The sequence below is a fragment of the Apium graveolens genome, chromosome 3 (assembly GCF_009905375.1).
Source record: "Apium graveolens cultivar Ventura chromosome 3, ASM990537v1, whole genome shotgun sequence".
NCBI lineage: Eukaryota > Viridiplantae > Streptophyta > Magnoliopsida > Apiales > Apiaceae > Apium > Apium graveolens.
The window spans coordinates 105,633,310-105,659,995 of record NC_133649.1 but is presented as its reverse complement, the minus strand read 5'-3'; the positions used below and the strand labels follow the sequence as shown (position 1 = coordinate 105,659,995).

General features: G+C 38.1%; 1 non-coding gene and 1 pseudogene across 1 annotated transcript; both read right to left on the bottom strand.

Moving 5' to 3' along the window:
• Positions 1–26,686, bottom strand: part of LOC141714506 (uncharacterized) — a 185,792-nt pseudogene that overhangs the window by 133,720 nt on the left and 25,386 nt on the right.
• Positions 2,510–2,616, bottom strand: LOC141715735 (small nucleolar RNA R71). Its single transcript, XR_012572486.1, has one exon. It is a non-coding gene; the product is annotated as a small nucleolar RNA R71 (small nucleolar RNA).

Here is a 26,686-nt window from a genome sequence, read left to right as displayed (position 1 = left end):
CTATGTGCTTTATGCAGGTGCGCACGGAACGGAGCAATGTGCTATATCTAGTGAGTCAGCTCAGTCTGTGAGAAACTTTCAGAGGTCGCAGCAACTAGTTCTGCCACTTATCATCCTAACAACCACAACCATCCTAATTTCAGCTAAAGCAACAACCAGAATGCGGTACAACAGCCTTATCAGCAGTTTAGAGCAAAGCAATTCAACCCTCCTGGTTTTCAACAACAGTATGCACAAGCCAACGACTCCATCATCAACAAAAACTGCATGGAAGTGCAGGTCAATCTATTAATGAAAAATCTGAATTGGAGGAGTTGAGGCTTATGTGCAAAAGCCAAGCGGTTTCTATCAAGACTTTGGAGAATCAAATAGGGCAAATTGCCAATATTTTGTTGAACCATCAACCAGGAACTCTTCCTAGTGATACCTGTTAAGTGGCATTTATGACCACTTGGGATTCTCTATAAAGGTTTGAATTGACATTTTGTACTCAAGTTATTTCTGTTTTTGATGTGTTTTGTAGTATTTTTGCATTTCAGGCTTATATTAGGGATTCAATTGATTTGGTATTGTTTTGATGCTAATTTGGTGTTAGGACGATGTCTTGAATAAAAGCTCGTGGATCGCCAACTCAAACCAGCCAAGAAAATAAGAAATAGAAGATTTTCCAGAAGGTCGGTGCACCCACACTGTAGTAGCACGCGGCCGCGCCGGGATGCATATTTGCAGCGCGCCCGTGCTGGTGAAGTGTGCGGCTGCGCCAGGTCGGGATCACAGAATCCTGATTCTAATATGATTTTGATCTGCTGGATTTCTAATCTGTATGGGCTGCTATATAAACATAACTTATGATCATTTTTGATAACAAGACGTACCAGAGCTTAAGGAGAAGGCGGAAGAAGACCGTATAGCACTATTCAACCAAGGCGAAGAGGATCTAGTTTATTTTTATAATTCTTTGTTTTAAGTTGTAACTTTGGATCCTAGTTTTCTTATTTTGTGAACCTATACTCTTGTGTAACGTACTTGGTTTTATTATTTATTCAGTATAAAGATTACGTTTATTATACCATGCTTTCATCGGAACCCACGTTGATGATGAGTTCGATTATGGGCTAATCGTTATCGTGGGGTTCTAGCGGATTTACTTATGGAATTCTTTAGTTAATTTGTTTCGATGCCTTAATGTGTGGTGATTGTATGATAGCCTAGTATTGGTTGTGCTTATTCGTCTTATGAGCGTCACGAACTCATAAGATAAAGTGTTAATCTCTAATAAAGCGAAAGTAAATTTAGGGGTTTAGAACTTGCCATGCTAGCATAGGTTCATGTAATTGTTATGCATGATTCATAGGTAATTTTAACCATCTTACTTGCCCTATGTAATCATGATAGATAACGTGTGCATTAAACTGTTATGTTGTCAAATTCTATAGACATATAGGGTCTCAATATAATTGGTGTCTATTCAACTTCTATCTCTTTTGTGGATGTCTAGTAGTATGGTATTCACACAACGAAAGTTGGCATTTATCAGTTTCGTGTTATCTGATTAGTGTCATCACCATTGTATGCTAAGGTTGAGAACAAAGACTCTATTGAATGAAGTAGTAATGAAGTTAGAATCCCATGTTTGTGTTATATAGTGATCAATCCTTTTTAATCTCTTAGTTAATGTTCTTTAGTATAATCTCTTAGTTAATCGTAGTTATAAATAATCTTAATTTGTTAATCACCTTAGCATTGAATAATAACCATACCATTGTTGTATAAGTGCATTGATTGAAATTAACCTAGCCAGTCTCTGTGGGAACGAACTAGAAATAATTCTATATTACTTGCGATCACGTATACTTGCGTGAATATTATCGCGTGTTTTCATCCTAACAAGTTTTTGGCGCCGCTGCCGGGGACTTGGGGTTAAAGTTCATTGACTCGGACATTGTTACTTACTTATTTCCTTGTCGTGTTTCAGGTACTCTCGCGAGCGTGTATGCATACGTGTTCTCGATCTCGTAAGAGAACACTGGATCAAGCTGAGGAAGAAATTATAGTAGCTAAGGAAGTTGTCAAGGAAGTTCTTGTCGAGGAAAAAGTTGAAGAAGAAGCACTTATTACAATGGGAGAACCAAAAGCGAATCCGAATGCTTTGATGGATTACTCTCAACCGAAGATTAATGATATTCAGTCTAGCATTGTCCGACCAGCCATCTCGGCTAATACCTTTGAGATCAAGTCGAGCACGATTCAGATGATACAAAACTCAGTTCAGTTTGGGGGTTCTCCGATAGAAGACCCCAACATGCACATCAGAAATTTCATCGAGATCTGCGACACTTTCAAGTTCAATGGAGTTTCTGAAGATGCTATTAAGTTGAGGCTTTTCCCATTCTCTCTGCGGGATAAAGCTAAGTGCTGGTTACATTCTCTACCACCAGGGTCTATGACTAAATGGGAGGATCTTGCTCAAAAGTTCTTAACTAAATTCTTTCCTATGGCGAAGACTGCTGCAATCAGAAATGCACATACTCAATTTGCTCAGCAATCTGGAGAATCTTTATGTGAGGCTTGGGATCACTATAAAGAGATGCTTAGGAAGTGCCCACACCATGGGATGCCTGACTGGATGATCATTAAATGCTTTATAATGGATTGGGTGCTACTTCTAGACCCATGTTTGATGGAGCATCAGGAGGAGCCTTGTGGGCTAAAAGCTATGATGAAGCTTATGAATTAATTGAACTGATGGCCGCCAATGAATACCAGAATCCTACTCAGAGACTATCTCAGGGCAAGGTAGCAGGAATTCTGGAGTGAGATACAACTACTGTTATAGTTGCTCAACTTAAGGCTTTAACGATGAAGGTGGATTCTTTGGCTAATTATGGAGTTAATCAGATCATTATTGTCTGTGAGCTTTGTGCCGGTGCCCATGAGACGAAGCAATGTGATATTTCTAGTGAATCAGCTCAGTTCGTGAGCAACTTTCAGAGGTCGCAGCAGCTTGTTCCAGCCACCTATCATCCCAACAACCGTAATCATCCTAACTTCAGCTGGATTAATACTCAGAATGCAGTTCAACAGCCTTATCAGCAGTATGCAGCAAAGCAATACAAGACTCCTAGTTTTAAGCAACCACAATATGCACCAAGAAAACAACTCCAGCTGCAACAATCTAATGAAAAATATAAATTGGAGGAGTTGAGGCTCATGTGCAAGAGCCAAGTGGTTTCTATCAAGACCTTGGAGAATCAAATCGGACAAATTGCCAATGCCTTGCTAAATTGTCAACCCGGTACACTCCCTAGTGACACTGAAGTTCCAGGAAAGAGGGAAGCTAAGGAGCAGGTAAAGGAAATTACATTGAGTTCTGGGAAGGTTGCAAATCCTGAAAAATCTCAAGTTTCGGAAGAAGAAGTTGTGGCTGAAGAAGAAGATCAGAAAGAAGCAGATGTGGAACCAATGAAGACTACTGTGGAACACACTCCTCCTGAGGGTAATACAGGGGAGAAACATATCTATCCTCCACCTCCTTTTCCTAAGAGGCTGCAGAAGAAAAAACCGGATAAGCAGTTTGAGAAGTTTCTGGAGGTGTTCAAGAAACTTCATATCAACATACCTTTCGTTGAAGCTCTTGAACAGATGCCTAGTTATGTGAAGTTTATGAAAGGTATTCTATCTCGGAAGGTGAAGCTTGATGACTTAGAGACAGTTGCTCTCACGGAGGAATGCAGTGTTGTGCTGCAACAGAAGTTGCCTCCGAAGCTTAAAGTTCCTGAAAGCTTCACTATTCCTTGTACCATTGCAAAAGTTTCATTTGACAAATGCTTATGTGACTTGGGAGCTGGCATTAATCTGATGCCCTTGTCAATCTTCAAGAAATTGCAGTGACCTGATCCAAAGCCTACTTATATGACCTTGCAGTTGGCCGATTATTCTATTACATATCCATGAGGCATTGTGGAGGATGTCTTGGTCAAGGTTGATGAACTCATCTTTCCTGCTAATTTTGTAATTCTTGATTTCGAGGAGGATAAGAAGATTCCCATAATCTTGGGAAGACCATTATTGGCTACTGGCCGAACCTTGATAGATGTGTAGAAGGGTGAGTTCACTATGCGAGTGCTGGATCAGGATGTGACGTTCAATGTTTTTAATGCCATGAAATTTCCGAATGAAAATGAGGAGTGCTTAAAAGTAGAGTTGGTCAATTATGTGGTTACTTAAGAACTTGATCTTATGCTAAGGTCTGGTGCCTTAAAGAAGGCCTTGTTGGGGAATTCAGATAGTAAAGATGACGAAGGTGATGAACAATTGCAGTATTTGAATGCTTCTATCTGGAAGCGAAGGCTGTATATGCCTTTTGAACCTCTTGGAATGGAGAATCTAAACAAATCTCCAAAGCGCCTCAAGCCATCTATTGAGGAAGCTCCTACACTTGAGCTTAAACCATTGCCTGAACACTTAAAATGTGTGTTGAGACCAATCTGGTTCTCAACTAGAAAAAATGTCATTTTATGGTGCGACATGGCATTATTCTTGGGCACAAGGTCTCTAGTAAAGGACTTGAGGTGGACAAATCCAAGGTGGGAGTTATCGAAAATCTTCCTCCACCAATTTTTGTTAAGGGAGTTCGCAGCTTTCTTGGGCATGCGGGTTTCTATTGGTGGTTCATCAAAACTTCTCAAAAATCTCTAAACCCTTGTACAATCTTCTAGAGAAAGATGTCTTGTTTAAGTTTGATGATGCGTGCCTAGATGCTTTTGAGTTCTTGAAGAAGAGTTTAATCATGGCACCTGTCGTAACTGCACCTAATTGGGATGAACCTTTTGAGATGATGTGCGATGCAAGTGACTATGCAGTTGGAGCAGTTCTTGGGCAGAGAAAGAACAATATATTTTATGTGGTCTACTATGCTAGTAAGACCCTCAATGGTGCTCAACTGAATTATACTACTGCTGAGAAAGAACTCTTAGCCATCGTCTACAGTTTTGAGAAGTTTCAATCTTATTTTCTTGGGACGAAGGTGACAGTTTTCACTGATCACGCTGCTATTCGATATCTCATCTTGAAGAAGGACTCAAAGCCTAGATTTATTAAATGGTTTATTTTGCTTCAAGAATTTAAATTCGAGATCAAGGATAAAAAGGGTACTGAGAATAAAGTCGCTAATCATCTCTCTCGTTTGGAAGATCCAAGTGCAACTTCACAGGATAAGAAATTGATAAATTAGTCTTTTCCCGATCAATAGTTGTTTGGGGTGCAAGAAGAAGAACCGTGATTCGCAGACATTGTGAACTACCTAGTGGGTAATATCATGCCTCCAGATTTATCTTATGCTCAAAGGAAGAAGTTTCTTCATGAGGTGAAGTGGTAGATGTAGAATGAGCCATATTTGTTTAGGCAAGGAGCTGACCAAATCATCGAGAGATGTATTCCGTACAGCGAAACGTGGGGGGGGGGGGTCTTGCGAGATTGTCATTCGACTGCGTATGGAGGCCACTATGGTGGAGAAAAAACAGCAGCTCGTATCCTTCAAACAGGATTTTTCTGGCCTACATTATTTAAGGATGCGCATCAATTTGTTTTGAAGTGTGATCTATGCCAGCGTGTGGGTAATATGTCTAAGAGGGATGAGATGCCTCTTAATGTGCTTCTCGAGGTTGAGGTCTTCGATGTTTGGGGAATTGACTTCATGGGGCCGTTGGTCTCATCTTGCAATAATCAGTATATATTGTTGACATTTGATTATATTTTGAAATGGGTTGAAGTTAAGGCTTTTCTGAAAAATGATGCGAAGGTAGTGCCTAATTTTCTTCATGACCGGATATTCACAAGGTTTGGGACTCCAAAAGTCATAATCAGTGATGAGGGATCGCATTTCTGCAATCGCAAGTTCACTGCCATGATGCAAAGGTATAACATGAATCATCGCATCGCTACAACCTATCATCCTCAGACAAATGGTCAAGCTGAGGTATCTAATAGAGAGATCAAGCGCATTTTAGAGAAAGTGGTGTGTCCATCAAGGAAGGATTGGTCTTTGAAGCTTGATGAAGTTATTTGGGTGTATAGAATAGCATACAAGACTCCACTTGGCATGTCTCCGTTCCAGTTGGTTTATGGTAAGGGATATCATTTGCCTGTGGAGCTTGAGCACAAGACATATTGGGCTTTAAAAAAGTTGAACCTTGATTTGGATGCAGCTGGTAAGAAAAGAATGCTTCAATTGAATGAACTAGATGAGTTTCGGCTTCAAGCGTATGAGAACAATAAAATGTATAAGGAGAAAGTCAAGAGGTGGCACGATAGGGGTCTAGTTCTCAAATCATTTGTTCCAGGGCAACAAGTTTTTTTGTTCAACTCTCGTCTTCGTCTTTTTCCTGGAAAGTTGAAGTCGAGGTGGTCAGGGCCGTTTATTATCAAAACTGTGTTTCCACATGGAGCGGTGGAAATTTTTTAGAATGATCTATAATCAAGTGTTTAAAGTGAATGGACAGGGGTTGAAGCATTACTATGGGGATACGGAAAACCGTGAGGTGGTTAGTGCCGTTTTATTGTCTACTTGATCTCGAGTTTCTATATCAAGCTAACGACGTAAACCAAGCGGTTCTTTGGAGGAAACCCAAGTTTGTTATACATTATGAGATAGAGGAAGAATAAAGCAAGGAGAAAACACAAAAAAATCAGAAAAAGAAAAAAAATTCAGTGCCAACTACAGAAGCACGGCATGCCCGCGCTGATTTTCCAGTAAGTGCGCGCGCCCGGGCTGCCTGGAGGGGTGGCCGCGCTGGATTGACAGAAGCACGGCTGTTAGGCACAAAACACGCGCTAATAATTCATGCAAGTATACGCGTTCACAAGTAATATAGAATAATTTCTAGTTCGTTCCCACAGAGACTCAGACTAATTATGTTCAATTAACACTTACTCACCAATGTATGATTACTTCTCAATGTCAAGACAATAACACGTAGATTTGATTAACTAATTATTAACTATAATTAACTACGAGAATTAAGCACTTAATTGACACTTGAATTAACAATATTAAACACACATGAGATCATAACTTCATTACTACTTCCTTTAATAGTTATTGTTATTACCATTAGCATGTAACGATGATGATATTAATCGAACAACACGAAACTGATAAAAGCTGACTTTCGTTGTACCAATACCATTCTACCAAACATCCACAATTAAGATAGAAGTTGAATAGGAATCAATTATGTTGAGACCCTATATGTCTACAGAATTTGACAACATAATGATTTAAGCACAAGTTATTCCTTTTGATTACACAGGGCAAGTAAAACGGTTAGAGGTACCCACTAATCATGCATACACATACATGAACCTATGCTAGCATGGCAAGTTCTAAATCTCAAGATCCACCGTCGCTTCACAAGAGATTAACTCCCTATCTTATATGTTCACGACGCACGTAAGACGAATAAGCGCAACCTATACTAGATATCATACAATCATCACACACTAAGATATTAAACAACTAACTAAAGAATTCCATAGTAACTCCGTTACGATCCCATGATCACGATTAGCCCATGATAGAACTCATCGTTACCATGGGTTCATATGAAAACATGATAATAACACACAAGATAAACTAATAAAAATACTTATTAAAACCAGAGTGCGTCAGAAGAGTAATAAGGTTCAAAGTAAAGAAAACTAGCATCCACCGATACAACGAATAAAAGAATCACAAGAAAACGTATGCTTCCTCTTCTTAGTTGCGATGTGCTAAAACGGTCTTCTTCCTTCTCTCCTTGCTCCTTAATTGATACCACGATTTATATGTGAAACGTCTCTGAAAACTACTTATATAGAAGCCCCACAAGACCCAGCCATCTCAGAAGTCAGAAGTTCAACAGAATCAGGAGTCTAAAAATCAGTATTTTAATTTACGTCCCTGAGCGGCCGCCCAGCAATCCTGAACGGGCGCCCAGCTTCCTGAGCGGGCGCCCAGCTTCCTGAGCGGCCGCCCAGCCAGGCTGAGCGGCCGCCCAGCACTTTACTGAAAAAACTTTATTCTGCTCCCGCTTTCTGCTGCGTTCTGCTCCTAACTTCCCAGTTGCAATGCCAATCACTCCCCTAGGCTTATTCCTAATAAAATCTCCCCACAAACGCAAGTTATACCCTGAAATACATAAACACTAGAAAAACACATCAAATACACAAAATACTTGATTTCAAGACATCAATTCAAGCCATTATAAGACGTTCTAAGTGGTATAAAATGCCACTGATCACACCCCCAAACTTAAATCGATGCTTGTCCTCAAGCATCACAGACTCAAAAACAAAATAAAAACATGCATGAATGCAATCTACATGAAATGCATCGATCCCCCTCACAATGACTAAACCAACCAACTCATAACATCTCAACAAATGTAGTGCGGATGCTTAACAGATATGCTTCGAAACTAGATCAATTATCATAACTCGACTACCCTCAAGGCAATCACATGATTATACGAAGAATAAATTCTAGGCAAAAAATGACTTATAACACTTCAAGATTACTGGAGCTTATTGAAAGGGTTTTTATCACATAAACGCAACGAAAACGTAAATTTAAATCTTAAAAAAAACTGAAACCCTCCGCAGATTCATGCAAAAAATAATATTTAATTCGTAGTTCAGTATGTTTACCTTAAGAAGCTTTACGTTAATGGAAATATGGAGGTCTTTAATAGCGATCCAAGAATGATGAGCGGGGATCCCTAGCAGCTGCTCCTCAAGTGTGAAGCACTCCACCGGTATCCACCAAGAGATCAATGTAATGGAGGAGGAAGAGGTTGAGAGAATTAGTTGCCACCCTTTAATTAGGGTTTGTATTTTGGGTTAAGGCAAATAGGGTTTATAATAGTATATTTATAGGCAAAATTTTCAGCTGAAATTTTTTCCATAAAATATTATTATTATTAACCCTTTAATTGATTATTCTTATTAACCAATTAACTAATAATTAAAACACCTTTTAATCATTAATCCCTTTTCTAAACACTTTAGAAAAATAATTCTCTCACTTGATTTAATTTCCAATATTAAATTCTTAAATAATAATATTAAGAAATTTTCTTAATTAATTTATAATTTAATTAAATCTCATTTAATCAATTATTAAATTTGCTAATTAATTATTTATTTCAAAAATAAATAATTATCAGCCATTATTAATTAATTCCTCCACCATTAAATCATTCTCTTTTATGGTGTGATCCTGTAAGTTCAATATTAAGCCAGTAGTAGAAGTAAATAATAATAAAACTATTTTATCATTATTTATATAAATTCTCTAATTCATTAAATATGATTAATTAATTAATCATATTTATTCTACATCGTGAGGGATACTTTTCAGCATATCGCGACTATCCGGATAATACGAATTCACTGCTTAGAATATCAAGAACCTATTCAGTGAATAATTACCGTACAATTAATTTCCTCTACCCTGCAATGTCAAGATTAGATACAAGGCATGGAACTCGTGTCTAGCCTATCTTACTTAATCTTATGCTTTCCCATTCATTATGCTTAGTTCTAATTAATGTGAATTAGAAACTCCTTTCTAATTTCATTCACTCTGGCCAGAGATTCCTGAACTAGCATAAGTGGATCAGCATTGAACATTCTCTTCCTTCACTGGAAGGGGTAGATCCTTTATTGATCATACACTATCTTCGTGTACAAATTCCTATACCCAGTAGAGCCCTTATAATTGTCCCTGGAGACTAAGAACTAAACCAAAGCATAGTTCAGTGTACACAAGATGACTATGATGACCTCAAGTCTAAGGATACTTGTACAACTATCATTATGTGAACAACTGCTGACACGTGAGTGAACTCCATCAGTTGTTCAGCTGTGTGAGTCATGTTCAGTGAACTTATTCTATAATAAGCACCTACATACTAGTTGTAGTGTCACCACACAAATGTCTATGAGAACAGACATCCTTCATAATGAAGCAAGCATAGTATGTACCGATCTTTGCGGATTACTAATTACCAGTTAGTAATCCTACGACCAGGAAATATTTAAGTTTTAGAGTTATCATCTTTTAGGTCTCATTATTATGATCTCATCATAATCCATAAAAAGCTTTACTCTAAACTATGGTATATCTTATTTAAACACTTAAATTGATAAAGCCCGTAATAAAACCAAAACAAGTCTTTTATTAATATCAATGAAATCAAAACAGATTACATAAAAGTTATTCCTAAATCATCATACATGATTGGACTTAGGACACAACTCTTTCAATCTCCCACTTGTACTAAAGCCAATCACTCTGGTATCTAATACCCATCTTGTCTTTACGACGATCAAAGTGACTTTGAGAAAGTGGCTTTGTGAGTGGGTCTGCTACGTTGTTATGTGTGTCAACTCTCTTTACATCTCCTCTTTCAATACAATATAAGAAATGTTACCGCGCTCCCACTAACCTTCTTGTAGACACATGGTTCATCTATATTTTTGATAAAACCAAACTCTTTGATTGTCTCATCAAAACGAATGTTCCATCTACGAGAAGCTTGCCTTAAACCATATATGGTTCGCAGCAGCTTACACACTAGGTGTTCATTTCCCTTGGAAAGAAAACCCTCTGGCTGTGTCATATACACTTCCTCCTCAAGTTCTGTTAGTCCCTTAACAATATAGCAAGAATTACAGAAGGGGGGTTGAATGGAATTCTTGAACCTTTTTCTCAAAATAAAAATGTTTAACTCGATTATAGATATATTTATTTTGATTAGCACAATGCAGAATGTAAACTTAATTGAATCAAAACATAAGTAATTAAAAACAAGAGTCTTTAAAAACTTTCTGGTGGATTTAAACAATTCCACCAGAGATATATATAATATATCGAGAGGACTCTGTGTGTAGGAATGCTCACAGCTGCTTACAAAATGAACTACTGAGAATACAGGAAATGCTAATGATTCTGCTTACAAAGATTTCTCTATTTTTGTGTTTCTCAGCTATCTCAGTTATATTTCTATTTGCTACTCTCTTGGTTTATATAATACCAAGATTACAAATTCAAAAAGACTGAACAAATATAAAAACTATCAGTCTTAAGCTTTGCTACTTTTCGTCCTCTATTACCCAGTTAATGGGCTTCCACAGTGTGTTTGTATACATCTCGACGGCTGTGTGTCAGCTTTCACTGTTCAACTGCTGTTTGAATTCTTCATATGATCATCCATCGACTTTCAGAACATCCGTTCATGGTTTAATTGATCATCCGTCGACTGTTATATTAAACATCCGTTGATAGTCATTTGATCTTCCGTCGATGGCTTTGTTAATCATCCGTCGGTAGCTATTTTGGCACTTGACTCTATTTCACTTATGCAGAATTACAAGACATCATTTATGTACAATTAATCAACCTATTCTGCATATCTAGTTAAAGTCAACATGACTTATATGCTACTACAGATTCTATACAAAGGTGCATACACAACTGTGCTAAAAACTTATTATTACATAAGCTACTCACTCGATGGATAATAAGTTAATCATCCGTCGGGACTATAATGAGTTATCCGTCGGGACTATAATTCTTATTCGTCGAGTGCTACATAATTTCACTAAGCAAAATCTACTTAGATGTTTTGTTTATGAAATCATCAAGTACACAACATATGCACAACAATCTCCCCCAATTTATGTCTACTAGAATTGTAGCCATAAATTAAGAGATACTTGATGATAACAAAACATCCTGAACATACATCTTTAAAGATAAGTAGATAAACTGAAAGTGCTTCAATTAAACAAAATGTACAAGGTTTGGCTCATAGTCAATTAAAGATGCTCCTCTAGCCTGAGCAGATTTTTGTAGTTCCTTGAAGGTCTGGATCTTCTTCCAAGCTTTCTGTTATTTTCCTCAGTTTGATTCTGGAGCTGCCTGTGGAATTCCAGTTCATCAGATTCTGAGAGATCTAGCTTTTCTTGTATTTCCAAGAGAGTCTCATTGCTAGAGATACTCAGTTGGTCTTCTAATCTGAAGAATCTTCTCACACCCTTGTCATTCATGAATTCCATCAGCCAGTAGGGCCTTAGATGCACTCTTCTCCCTGTATATGGGATGATTAGTGTCTTTGGGAGTGCATCTTTAGCTCTAACACTCCTCTGCTCTTCAATCTTCATCAATACTAGTCTTCTTGCAGTTACATTGAACCCAAAGTTTTTCTTGAAGGATGAATAGACTTTAATCAGCACAGCTTGGCTTTCTTAAAGAATCCTGTGAAGTGGCCAATAAATCTCCCTTCCTCCTTTGTACTTGAACACCAACCTTTCAGGTAGGTTTCTGTATGCATCAATTGCCCTTACTTCATCCAGTTCATCCAGATAAAGATTTAGATCTGAAAATTCTTTGATGTCACACAAGTACAAGTAGTCTCTCCTGTTGACCTTGGGTTGAGCTTTAACTACTGACTTGGATTTGAGAGGTGACAGCTTCACTTTCTTTACTGCCCTTGACTTTGTCCTTTTTGGCTTGCTAAGGATTGGTAAGCTGAAGTCAGGAATTGGTATGTTATCCCACTCTATTGGCTCATCCTTTGGCACAATAGGTTCACCATGTATGTTCCTGTAGGGATCCACCACCCTTATGTCTTCAAATACCACAGAGGGCTTTGATGCTTGAGTTGTAGCTGGTGTGGATTCCTTAGGAAATTGATCTTCCAATTCCTTGTCAACAACATCCAGTTTCCTTTTTGTTCTTCTAGCCAATTCTTTCTTCCTTGGGGATTTCTTCTGTTCTTCAATTTTCTTCTTTGATTCAGCAGCTTCAGATGGTTGAGAGGGAATTTGTTGAGAAGAATTTACTGCTTGTAGCTTGGCCAAGATAGCAATCTGTTCTTTCTTTTGTTTAGACTTCTTTGCATCTAGAGCAGCTTGCCTCTTTTCCTGCTTTAATCTGGCTTTTTCTTCTTTCTTTGCTTGAGAAAATTGTGGATGTCCAGCTACCAATTTCCTTTCCATTTCTGAATATCTTAGCAATTCTCCTTTTTGAAGCTGAATCAGCTGGATCTTTATAGAAGACAATAGATCTTGACAGAATCTTCTTTTCATCAGGCTTGGGTGTCTCATACACAGTGTCCATAGGGTTCTTCCCAGATGATTTAGGATAATTTGCCCTTGGTTTAAGAATTGTTTCAGCCTTTGTAGACTTGATGCAGGAAGATTGTCCTTTTTCCCGATAGTTCATGCTCATCTCATTCACACTGATTGGCTTGACATGAAAGTGATGGATGGCTGACTTAACTGGCTCCTTGACTAGTTCAAACTTTTTCTGTATCTCCTCATCAATCTTATTCCAGTTGATCAAACTCAACTTTCCTTTTTCAGCAACTTTCAAATTTGCTGCTGCTGCTTTAATTAGATCTATACCATCTACAACTGTTGGCTTGGAGACAGTAATTGAAGGTATAATTACTTTGCTGATTTGTACTTGAAGTTTCTCCCCCTCAGTTTGTCCTTTCTCCCCCTTACTTGATTCTCTCTCCCCCTTTTTGTTATCATCAAGTTGAGGAGTTAGGCCTTGTGTTTTAGCCAGTTGCATGAGGAGATTTGTCTGAGTCTGTTGATTTTGAAGAAGGATAGCCACTGAATTCTCAATAACTTGAACTCTGTCTTCCAGCTTGGCCAGCTTCTTTTCAGAATCTGATTCTCTCCTCAGTCTCAGTAATAGATCTTGCATGGTACCATAAGGCATTACTGAATCCAGCTTCTCAGAATTATAAGTTTTCAAGTCAGCTATTTCTCTTTTCAGTTCATCCACACTCAGATTCTGTCTTAAGTGTTGGATCTTCATGAGATGTAGAGAGTCTAGGTGAGCTTGGAGAATGGCCTTGGTGTAAATTTAAAACAGAACTTGGGCCTTCATCTCCCCCTAAGTTCATGCTTCCATCCAAAGAAACAGAGTCATCATCATTAGAATTTACTCCAAATTCTTCAGATGGCTCACCAGCTTGAGAAGGCATCCTATTGACAGCAGCTTTATCTCTTTGAAGAGATCTAGAGGTGTGTACTAAATTCAAAGTCTGTTCTGCCTCCACATTGCCTTGAGCAGCCAACAATTGATAGGCTGACACAGGATGAGTAAAAGTGTCAGCATCCAAGGAAATGTTATCAATTTCAGCTTTGTAATGTTGCTGAAATTGTCTTTCCTTTTCAGCATCATCCACAATCATTGACTCACTAGCAATGGCTGGATCCACCCTTATTTCTCCTATACCTGCCTTTCTCTCATAATATCTCTTTTGTTGCATCAGGGTCTCACCCTGGCTCCCCACCCTCACACCCTCACCTTCACCTACTAAGGTGGGACTCCTCTCACTCACTTTTTCCAATCCTGAATAAATGGATTGCTGAGATTCACTCTTTTCCTCTCCTTATGTCCTAAGAGTGACTGTATTACCACTAAATCTTCTGCAATAGAAATAATTGAAGTTTGAAGTTGTGCAAAGACACTCGACGGATAAGTGATATCCATCGGGTGAGTGGTAAAGCTATCCGACGGATAACTGCTGTTAAGCTTATCCGTCGGGATACAATCACTACTCGACGGATGAGCAATATCCATCGAGAGAGTAGAAATGAATGAGGTGGGAAGAGAAACTATTGTTGACTCTGTGTTGATTGAAGTTATTTGAGGCACAGATGTCACAATAGTATCTGAAAGAATTGGCAAGTGAACCAACAAATCATCTAAAAGATGATGCTCACTTGCACTGGATTTTGGCTTCCCCAACAGAGTTAAAGAAGGGGAATCAGGAATTGAAGTGTTTATCATATCCACTTCCAGAGAGTTTATTGGTGAGTATGGTGTTTTAGAGGCTTCTATTATAAGAGATTTTGGCTGTGACTCCATATTTATTGGAGCCACATCAAACTGAATTTGAGAAAGTGCGGGGACTGTGTCTTTAGCACCAGTTTGCACTATGTGTGTGCCCTGTGTATCCCCAGTGATTTTGGATTTCTTTTTTCTTGTGTAAGTTTGGGGTGAGCTTGTGTCCCTAACCCTTTTGGCCTGTGCTCTTGGCTGAGAGCTTTGTTCAATAGCCACATCCTTTTGGGAGGAAGCAGCTAGAAGTGAGCTTTTGTCCTTTTTAAGCACTGCAGTTTGTTGGGAAACTGCAGTGTGGCTAGGCTGGGATTCACTCAACTCTCCAACCTTATCCTTGGGGTTTCTTTGATGTTCACCCCTTCCCTGACCTAACTGACCCTCCTTCACACTCCCCTATTTGGCTTTGGTGGATTTTTCAACCGGTACCTTTTGAGAGATACCAGAGGGGGTTTTCTTTGACTTGGATTTAGAAATTATAGTTGGTTTGGCAGCTTTGGTAGGCAACTGTTTGGTCATTGTCACAGTTGCCATAGCTACTCCTGAACTCAAAGAAATTGAGGAGATTGGAATAGTTGAGGGTATGGATGAACTTACCTCACTTACCTGAGGTGTCTGCATTACAGGAAAGTAGAACATTGGTACATCCCTATGATGGTTGGCTCTGTACAAATCTGCAACGATTCTTCTCTCTTGAACCCAACAAGCTAATTTTTTGTTTGGGTTCTCAAGTACAATCTCTTGACAAAGATGGTTAGCCAATATCATGAAAAATCTAGCATAATATACATTCTTTCCCCTTTTGGCTAACTCACCTAGTTTAAAACCTAACTCATACAAGACAAGGTCACTGAAATTGTAAAATTTATCTGTAACTAGCATGTATAGCATGTTTAGCATGGAAATGTTCACAGAATCAAAATTACTGATTTTTCCAGAGAAAACTTTAGTCACAACATCACACATGAAACTTCATTCCTTCCTAAGACCTAATCTTTTAATATCACTTAGCTTAGTAGTAAGAAGTGCATAGTGCATGGAATTAAGCATATTGATAATATCAGTGTCATTGTGTGGTGAAGTTACATTATCATCAGGAATTTTGAAACATGCTTTTATCACATCACTATTGATACAGAACTCATTACCTTTGATAGTTAGAGTGATGGTTTTGTCAGTAGAATTGTAGATTGCAGTGGTCCACATCTCTTCAACAACTTCACAGAAAATTATGGGTGATTCAAGCATGGCATAACTTAACTTGCAGTTCTTCACGAAGTCCATCATCTTGTGATAGTCTTCTGATTGCTGAATACCCTTATTGACCAAAGCAGTGAAGTTGTTCTTCTCATAAATGAACCCAGTCTGAGACATAATCTTTACTACAGGTGCCATTGTTAGAGAATGAAAGCTTGAAAAGAAGGAGAATGTTTGCTTGAGAGAGAATGAAATAAAAGCAGTTGAATTTGAGAATGATAAAAGAAAATAATTAGAATGAAATAAGCTTTTATACTATCTCAAAAACAACAGATGAAAATAATAAAGAAAAGTAAATTACCCAATAGAAATTGCCTAAAATAGCCGTTTTAAAAATAAACTGTAAAAATTCCACCCATTATCCGTTGTGTAATGCTTACAAACTGTAAGTATACTCGATGGATAATGTTCAGGGAATTAACGGTTAAGATTTAGACAATTCGACGGATGAGGATAAACTGTTATCCGTCGAGTTTTAAAAGATTCCAGAAAAGTAATTGATTTTTATTTGCAAATAGTATATCGACGGATGACTCAACTCGATGGATAATGGTCATCCGTCGAGATGCAAATTTTGACTTAGCCAAAATTTCATCCATGACTAAAAATCAGCTAAATTTTTTGCTACATTTCAACTTGCAAAATAACTCAGATAAATTCAAGAGTAATTAAGCATACCTAACTCACTTACCAACCTTGAAAAGGTGGATTCATCCAGTGGCTTGGTAAAGATATCTGCAAGTTGCTTCTCACTTGGAACAAATTGTAACTCTACAGTACCATTCATTACATGTTCCCTTATGAAATGGTACTTGATGTCTATGTGTTTTGTCCTTGAATGTTGCACTGGATTTTCAGTGATGGCAATTGCACTTGTGTTATCACAGAAAATAGGAATCCTCTCAACTTGTAAACCATAGTCTAGCAATTGATTTTTCATCCATAAAATCTGTGCACAGCAACTGCCAGCAGCAATATATTCAGCTTTAGCTGTAGAAGTAGAAACTGAATTTTACTTTTTACTGAACCAGGACACAAGCTTGTCTCCTAGAAATTGACAAGTTCCTGTTATGCTTTTTCTGTCAATTCTGCAACCTACATAGTCTGCATCTGAATAACCAGTTAGATCAAAACCAGAATCTCTAGGATACCAAATGCCAAGTTTTGGTGTTCCCTTGAGATATCTGAAAATTCTCTTAATAGCTATCAAGTGAGATTCTCTAGGATCAGCCTGAAATCTAGCACATAAACATGTAGCAAACATTATATCTGGCCTACTAGCTGTTAAGTACAGAAGTGAGCCAACCATGCCTCTATAGCTTGAAATATCCACAGACTTTCAGTAGTGTTTAATTCAAGCTTAGTTGCAGTGGCCATGAGAGTTTTTGCAGATGTGCAATCTATTAGATCAAACTTCTTTAAAAGATCAAAAATATATTTAGTTTGACTAATGAATATTCCATCACTAACTTGCTTAACTTGTAAACCAAGAAAGTAAGTTAGTTCTCCCATCATACTCATTTTATACTTACTTTGCATCAGTTTGGCAAACTTTTTACAAAGTTTCTCATCTGTAGAGCCAAAAATAATATCATCTACATAAATTTGAACAAGTATGCTAGAGCCATTGACATTTCTGAAAAATAAAGTTTTATCTACAGTACCTCTTGTGAAGTGATTTTCCAAAAGGAACTTTGATAAAGTGTCATACCAGGCTTTAGGTGCTTGCTTCAGTCCATAAAGTGCTTTCTGTAGATAATAGACATACTCTGGAAAATTTGGATCTTCAAAGCCAGGAGCTTGACTAACATACATTTCTTCCTCTAAATCTCCATTCAGAAAGGCACTTTTGACATCCATTTGATAGACCTTGAAATTAGCATGGGCTGCATAGGCTAAGAAGATTCTGATGGCTTCAAGTCTTGCAACAGGAGCAAATGTTTCATCAAAATCTATTCCTTCTTGCTGGCAATAGCCTTTAGTAACCAATCTGGCTTTGTTCCTTACTACTATGCCATTTTCATCCATCTTGTTTCTGAATACCCATTTGGTGTCTATTGGATTCTTTCCTTTAGGCTTGGGTACCAGCTTCCATACTTTATTCCTTTCAAATTGGTTTAGCTCCTCCTGCATAGCTAAAATCCAATCAGGATCTTCTACCTTCTTTGGTTCTTCCTTTGACAGAAAGCTGCTGTATAGACATTCTTCTTGAGTTGCTCTCCTGGTTTGAACTCTAGAAGAAACATCACCAATAATCAGTTCAAAGGGGTGATCTTTTGTCCATTTCCTTGGTTGAGGTAGATTAGCTCTAGATGAAGAGACCTCAATGTTGTCTTGATGTGTGATTGAGTTTTGATTGCTAGAAACTCCCCCTGAATTTGAGGATCTTTGATTTGAGAAAGGGGTACTTTCTATGGGTGATCTACCTTGACTTCCTGCTCCTTTAGATAACCCGACGGATGGTGAATTTTGAGTACCGACGGATGAGGCAGGTTGTCTTCCGACGGATAACACAGATTGCCTTCCGAAGGATGAAGCATTATGCAACTCGACGGATGTTGAGTTTTGTGCTTCATTGGTGGTAGATTTGTCTGCATTATCCTTAGACACTATTTCTTGATCACTCTCATCATCACTTTCATCACTGACCATCTCAACATTGTCAAATTTGAGGCTCTCATGGTAATCTCCATCTTTCAGTCCTTCAATCTTTTTATCATCAAACACAACATGTATAGATTCCATAACAATGTTGGTTCTTAGATTGTAGACTCTATATGCTTTACCAACAGCATATCCAACAAAAATTCCTTCATCTGCTTTAGCATCAAACTTCCCATTTTGATCTGTTTGATTTCTCAGAATATAGCATTTACAGCCAAAGACATGAAGAAAGTTTAGAGTTGGCTTCTTGTTCTTGAACAATTGATAAGGATTCATGCATCTTGCTTGATTAATCAGAGAGATGTTCTGAGTGTAGCATGCAGTGTTTACAGCTTCAGCCCAGAAATATATTGGTAAGTTTGATTCTTCAAGCATTGTCCTTGCAGCTTCAATAAGTGATCTGTTCTTCCTCTCCACTAATCCATTCTGTTGTGGATCCTTGCTGCTGAGAACTCATGTAAGATTCCATTTTCCTCACAAAATGCTCTCATGATATAGTTCTTGAACTCAGTTCCATTGTCACTCCTGATTCTTTTAACTTTGAAATCAGGATGATTGTTAACTTGCCTTATATGATTGATGATGATTTTACTAGCCTCATCTTTAGACTTTAGGAAATATGTCCAAGAGAACTTTGAAAAATCATCTACAATTACTAGGCAAAATCTTTTCTTTGAAATTGACAAAACATTGACTGGTCCAAACAGATCCATGTGAAGCAGTTGCAGAGGCTCTTCAATTGCTGAATCAAGTTTCTTCCTGAATGATGCTTTGATCTGCTTCCCTTTTTGGCAGGCATCACACAGTCCATCCTTTGTAAACTCCACTAGAGGAATGCCTCTTACTAGTTCTTTCTTTACCAGCTCATTCATGGTCTTGAAGTTTAAATGGGATAGCTTCTTGTGCCATAGCCAACTTTCATCTTGACTTGCTTTACTGAGAAGACAAGTTACAGATTCTGCTTTAGTTGAGTTGAATTCAGCTAGGTACACATTTCCTCTTCTCACACCAGTGAGAACCACTTTGTTGTTTTGATTATTAGTCACAACACATGCTCCTTTATTGAAGGTTACTAAGTTGCCTTTATCACAAAGCTGGCTGATACTCAACAGATTATGTTTGAGACCATCCACTAAGGCAACCTCTTCAATGATGACATTATCCTTTGAAATCAAGCCATATCCCACAGTGTAACCCTTGCTGTCATCTCCAAAAGTAATACTTGGGCAAGCTCTCTCCTTAAACTCTGTGAGCAGGGTAGAATCACCAGTCATGTGTCTTGAACAGCCACTATCCAAGTACCAAAGATTCTTTCTGTTTCCCTGCACATATCAAAATCAAATCAAGTTGATTTTGGTACCCAAGTTTCCTTGGGTCCTGCCTTGTTAGCTTTCTTCTTCTGTTTCTTAGGTTTTATCTCATTTGACTTAGGAATTTTAAATTCTTCCTTAGTCAATTGGGTTGTACCTTTAAACCACTAAATGCAACAAAATTATCATGCATGTTATTGCTAACAGGAAATGGCATGCTTGGTGCAAACATGTTATTCCAGTAAGGCATGCTAAATGGCATTTGAGGCATATTGTATGTAGCATAATATGGATTAGGTGCAAATGGCATATTAGCAAACTGTGCATTCATATTCTGTGTAGGTATAACATTAACAGGCATGGGAGGCATGGCATTCATGTTAGGAAATTGAGGCTGAACAGACATGGGAGTAGGCATGGCAGATTTATAATTAACAGACAAATGATTTACACTACCACACTTGACACAGATTTTTCTAGGAGCATATTTATCAGATGTGTAGTTATTGTGTTTGTTAATCCCTACTTTACCATTCCTATTGTTTTTCTTTTTAGTCTCTGTTTTTACCTCTATTTTCTCAAGTCTGTCACTTAACTGTTTGACAGTCATGTGACCAACATTAGCCTTTTTCCCTTTCTTAGCTTGACTTGACTCTCCTGAAACAAAGTTCTTGGAAACAGACCCATACTTATCATTTAGCTTGATTAATTTGGCTTTGCTAATGGGTTTGCTTACAGCCGACGGATGAGGATTTTTATCATTCGACGGATAACACTTTTTGTTATCCGACGGATAGTCCTCATCATCCATCGAGTCTACATCTGTCATCAACCCATCTACCAAAATAGGTTCTAGTTTCTCTTTATTCTTTTTCCAGGCTTCATCACAAAAAGACTCAATTCCTTGAACTTTGGTGATTTGAGCATGAACATCCCTGGATGTTTTCCATGCTTTAATCACCTCTTGTTCACGCTCGAGCTGCTTCTTCAAAATTTCTTCCTTTTTCAAGGACTCGGTTAATTCCTCCTTGGCAATCTTACACTCAATTTTTAGTTTCTCAAACTCAACAAACTGAGACTCGGGCACATTATTCCTCTCACTTAAAAACTAGTTGTTTTCTTTGATTTTAGCATTTTCTTTAGTGAGAGACTTAAGTGTAACACGCAAATGATACAATTCTGTAGACATGTCATTTATGGCATCATTACACTCAGCTTTAGATAAATGTGCAAGGTTTGTAGTGATTACCTGATTGCTTGAGGAACTTGTCTCTGTTTCATCAGACTTGGCCATTAGGGCTAGATTGACATAGCTGACATCTTCATCTTCATCCAAACCATCTGCTGCCCAGTCATTCTCTTGTGTAATAAAAGCCCTTTCCTTTTGTTTGAGTAGATCAAAGTATTTTTGCTTATAATCCACAGACTCAAACCTTTTCTTACTGGAATCTGACTTTCTACACTCATTTGCAAAATGCCCTGCCAAGCCACATTTGAAACATTTGAATTTTGACTTATCCACCATATTTCTATTTGGCTTGGCTGCTCCAAAGTTCTTTTTGAACTTGAGCTTGGAAAATCTCCTTGAAAGAAATGCTAGGTGCTCATCAATGTCCTCCATGTCATCTTGGCTCAATGATTCTTCACTTTCTGCAGCTAGCCCCTTACCCTTATTCTCACAGACCTTTGAAGTTGATTCTACAGCTTCCATCTTCACTTCCTTCTCCTTTTCCAGATCACCAACTAGTGCAATGGATCCTCCTTTCTTCTTTCCTCTCTCCATTCTTTCATCCTACTCTATCTCAAGCTCATAGGTCTTCAGAATGCCATACAGTCCCTCCAAAGTAAACTCCTTATAATCTTGTGAGTTTCTCAATGAGACTGTCATTGGTTTCCATTCCTTTGGAAGAGATCTGAGAAATTTCATATTGGAGTCTTTAGTCTGATAGACTCTTCCATGTAACTTAAGAGCATTTAGTAGTTTTTGGAATCTACTAAAAATGTCAGTGAGTGACTCACTTTCTTCATTGTGAAAATGCTCATATTGCTGAATCAGGAGCTGCATTTTATTTTCTCTAACTTGCTCAGTGCCATCACAAATTATCTGTATTGTGTCCCAAACTTCCTTGGCAGTTTTGCAGTTGATGATGTTATCAAACATGTCTGCATCAACACCATTGAACAGAATGTTCATGGCCTTTTTATCTTTTCTGACTTGTTCAATGTCAGGATCAGACCATTCATGCCTTGGCTTTGGAACAGATGGCTCGTTTCCTGTTGCAGCTCTCATTGGAACATGAGGGGCCTCTTTCTATGCAGTCCACATAGGCCTCTTCTTGAGAAAGCATATGAAGATGCATCTTTACCTTCCAATGATGGTAATTATCTTTATCAAGAAAAGGAATCTTGACTCCAACATCTTTCTTGTTCATCTTGCTGAATTGTTTTGATCTTTAAACTCTTTGTAGATTAAGAGCTCGCTCTGATACCAATTGTTAGTCCCTTAACAATATAACAAGAATTACAGAAGGGGGGTTGAATGGAATTCTTGAACCTTTTTCTCGAAATAAAAATGTTCAACTCGATTATAGATATATTTGTTTTGATTAGCACAATGCGGAATGTAAACTTAATTGAATCAAAACATAAGTAATTAAAAACAAGAGTCTTTAAAAACTTTCTGGTGGATTTAAACAATTCCACCAGAGATATATATAATATATCGAGAGGACTCTGTGTGCAGGAATGCTCACAACTGCTTACAAAATGAACTACTGAGAATACAGGAAATGCTAATGATTCTGCTTACAAAGATTTCTCTGTTTTTATGTTTCTCAGCTATCTCAGTTATATTTCTATTTACTACTCTCTTGTTTTATATAATACCAAGATTATAAAGTCAAAAAGACTGAACAAATATAAAAACTATCAGTCTTAAGCTTTGCTGCTTTTCGTCCTCTATTGCCCAGTTAATGGGCTTCCACGGTGTGTTTGTATACATCTCGACGGCTGTGGGTCAGCTTTCACTGTTCAACTGCTGTTTGAATTCTTTATATGATCATCCGTCGACTTTCAGAACATCCGTTGATGGTTTAATTGATCATCCATTGACTGCTATATTAAACATCCATTGATAGTCATTTGATCATCCGTCGATGGCTTTGTTAATCATCCGTCGGTAGCTATTTTGGCACTTGACTCTATTTCACTTATGCAGAATTATAAGACATCATTTATGTATAATTAATCAACCTATTCTGCATATCTAGTTAAAGTCAACATGACTTATATGCTACTACAGATTCTATACAAAGGTGCATACATAACTGTGCTACAAACTTATTATTACATAAGCTACTCACTCGATGGATAATAAGTTAATCATCCGTCGGGACTATAATGAGTTATCCGTCGGGACTATAATTCTTATCCGTCGAGTGCTACATAATTTCACTAAGTAAAATCTACTTAGATGTTTTGTTTATGAAATCATCAAGTATACAACATATGCACAACAAGTTCCCCATTGAGGAAGGCCGTTTTCACGTCCATTTGCCAGATCTCATAGTCGTAGTAAGCAGCAATCGCAAGCAAAATCCGAATTGATTTTAACAGGGCTACAGGCGAAAAAGTTTCATCAAAGTCAATACCTTGCCTTTGTTTGAATCCTTTTGCCATAAGCCTGGCCTTATAAGTCTCCACCTGGCCATCTGCTCCAATCTTTCTTTTGTATACCCACTTGCACCCAATAGGCTTAACACCTTCAGGCGCCTCAACCAGAGTCCATACTTGGTTGGTATACATAGATTCCATTTCAGATTTCATGGCACTATGCCATTTCTCTGAGTTAACACTACTCATAGCCTCATTATAGGTCACAGGGTCGTCATCATCAATGATTGACAACTCATTGTCATTCTCAATGACAAGGCCATAATACCTCTCAGGTTGGCGAGACACTCTCCCTGACCTACGAATGGGCTGTTCCACAGAAGGTTGTTCAGTATGAACAGGTGTTTCCACTTGATCCGTAGTAGTTTGTGCTTCTTGAACTTCATCAAGTTCAATTTTACTCCCACTGTTTCCTTCAAGGATAAACTGCTTTTCCAAGGAGGTAGCATGTCTGGAGACAAACACCCGATGATCGGTGTAAAAGTAATACCCGAAAGTCTCTTTAGGATATCCCACAAAATTATATTTTACAGATCGAGATTCTAGCTTATCTGGGTCAACTTTCTTGACATAAGCTGGACATCCCCAAATCTTAACGTGTTTAAGACTCGGTTTCCTTTCTTTCCATATCTCATATGGAGTTTGAGGAACAGATTTGGAAGGCACCTTATTCAGTAAATATGCTGAGGTTTCCAATACATAACCCCACAGGAATACTGGAAGATTCGCATAGCTCATCATGGACCGAACCATGTCTAACAAAGTTCGATTTCTCCTTTCAGATACCCCATTCAATTGTGGAGTATATGGAGGAGTCCACTGGGAGACTATACCATTTTCTTTGAGATAAGCTAGAAACTCTCCATTCAAGTATTCACCACCTCGATCTGATCGAAGAGTTATAATACTATGTTTGGTTTGTTTCTCCACTTCATACTTATATTCTTTGAACTTTTCAAAGGCTTCAGACTTGTGTTTCATCAAATACACATATCTGAATCTAGATCGATCATCTATGAAAGCAATGAAGTATGAAAATCCACCCATGGATTGCGTAGACATTGGTCCATATACATCTGTGTGTACCAATCCTTGCAAATCTGCAGCCCTCTCTCCGTGTCCACTAAATGGAGATTTGGTCATTTTACCCAACAGACAAGACTCGCATGTAGGATATGATTCAAAATCAAAGGGGTGAAGTAACCCTTCCTTATGCAATGTCCGCAGTCTATTTTCACTAATATGACCAAGTCTGCAGTGCCACAAGAAAGTGAGATTTTCATCATCCCTTTTTCTTTTATTAGTTTGTTCAATCTGAAGTAAATTATGCTCTACGTCACATATATACAGACCATTATTTAAAGTACCACGTCCATAAAGAATATTATCTCTAAGAATAGAACATTCATTATTCTTAATAATAAATGAAAAACCATCCAAATCCAACATAGGAATAGAAACAATATCCCTCACAATAGAGGGAACATAATAACAATTATTCAAAATAATAGTCTTGCCCGTAGGCATATGTAAACTAAATGATCCTACAGATATGGTGGCAACCCTTGCTCCATTGCCCATACGTAGAATCACCTCATCTTCTTCAAGAGTCCTACTTCCCTTTAGTCCCTGCAACCAATTGCAAATATGAGAACCACAGGCGGTATCTAATACCCAAGTAGAAATTTGATTTAGTGACATATTAACTTCGATCATGAACATACCTGAATCAGAAGCGGTAGTCTCACTACCCTTCTTCTTCTTCTTCAATTCTGCAAGGTAAATCTTGCAGTTCCTCTTCCAGTGCCCCACCTTGTTACAGTGAAAGCAAACAGCTTTGCTCTTGGGGTCTTCAGCTTTTGGTGGAACCGGCTTTTTCTCACCTACTTTCTTCTTCTTGGAAGGGTTCTTCTTCCTTTTCTTAAGATTGGAACCTTCACCAATTAGAAGAACAGAACTCTTCTTAGGGGGAAAATTCGATTCCGCGGTCTTCAACATGTTGTGGAGTTCAGGCAGGCTGACATCCAACTTATTCATGTGAAAGTTCACAACAAACTACGAGAACGAACTCGGAAGTGATTGCAAGACCAAGTCTTGGCTCAGCTCCCCATCCATGGCAAAACCAAGTTGTCCAAGACGTTCAATCAAATTGATCATCTTAAGTACATGGTCATTCACAGATGATCCCTCAGACATCCTACAACCGAACAGCTCCTTCGATATCTCATATCGAGCTGTCCTCCCTGCCACATCATACAACTCTTATAGATGCATGAGAATAGTGTGAGCATCCATATGCTCATGTTGCTTCTGTAGCTCAATGTTCATGGAAGCTAGCATGATACATTGAGCAACATTTGCATCATCTATCCACTTACGATACACAACATGTTCATCATTATGTGCATCGCTAGCAGGTTCAGTAGGCTTAGGTGAGTCAAGCACATATTCCAGCTTCTCAACCCTGAGAACAATTCTCAAGTTTCGAAGCTAGTCATCAAAATTAGGACCAATCAACTTGTGAGCATCTAGTATGCTCCGGAGTGATAGTGCAGAAGACATAATGTATATAGTAAATCTGTAAATGATGAACACATAACAACACTTAGCAAATATTCAATTTCATTTCAAAACACTATATGAATCGGGTCTTTATTCATAAGCGGCTCCCACTAGTTTATCTAATTTATACAACCCCTAAGTGAAAATTAAGCATTCATAATTCTAGTGGGAATAGGGATCCTACATTCCATCACACAACCTCGGCTGTAGCACGAAACGTTATGTGATGTTCAATAGGCAGACAACTCTTGTCAATTACATCTTATGTTATTCCCTAATAAAACTTTAGCCTCTTGAATAATTGAGTCACTGCTGT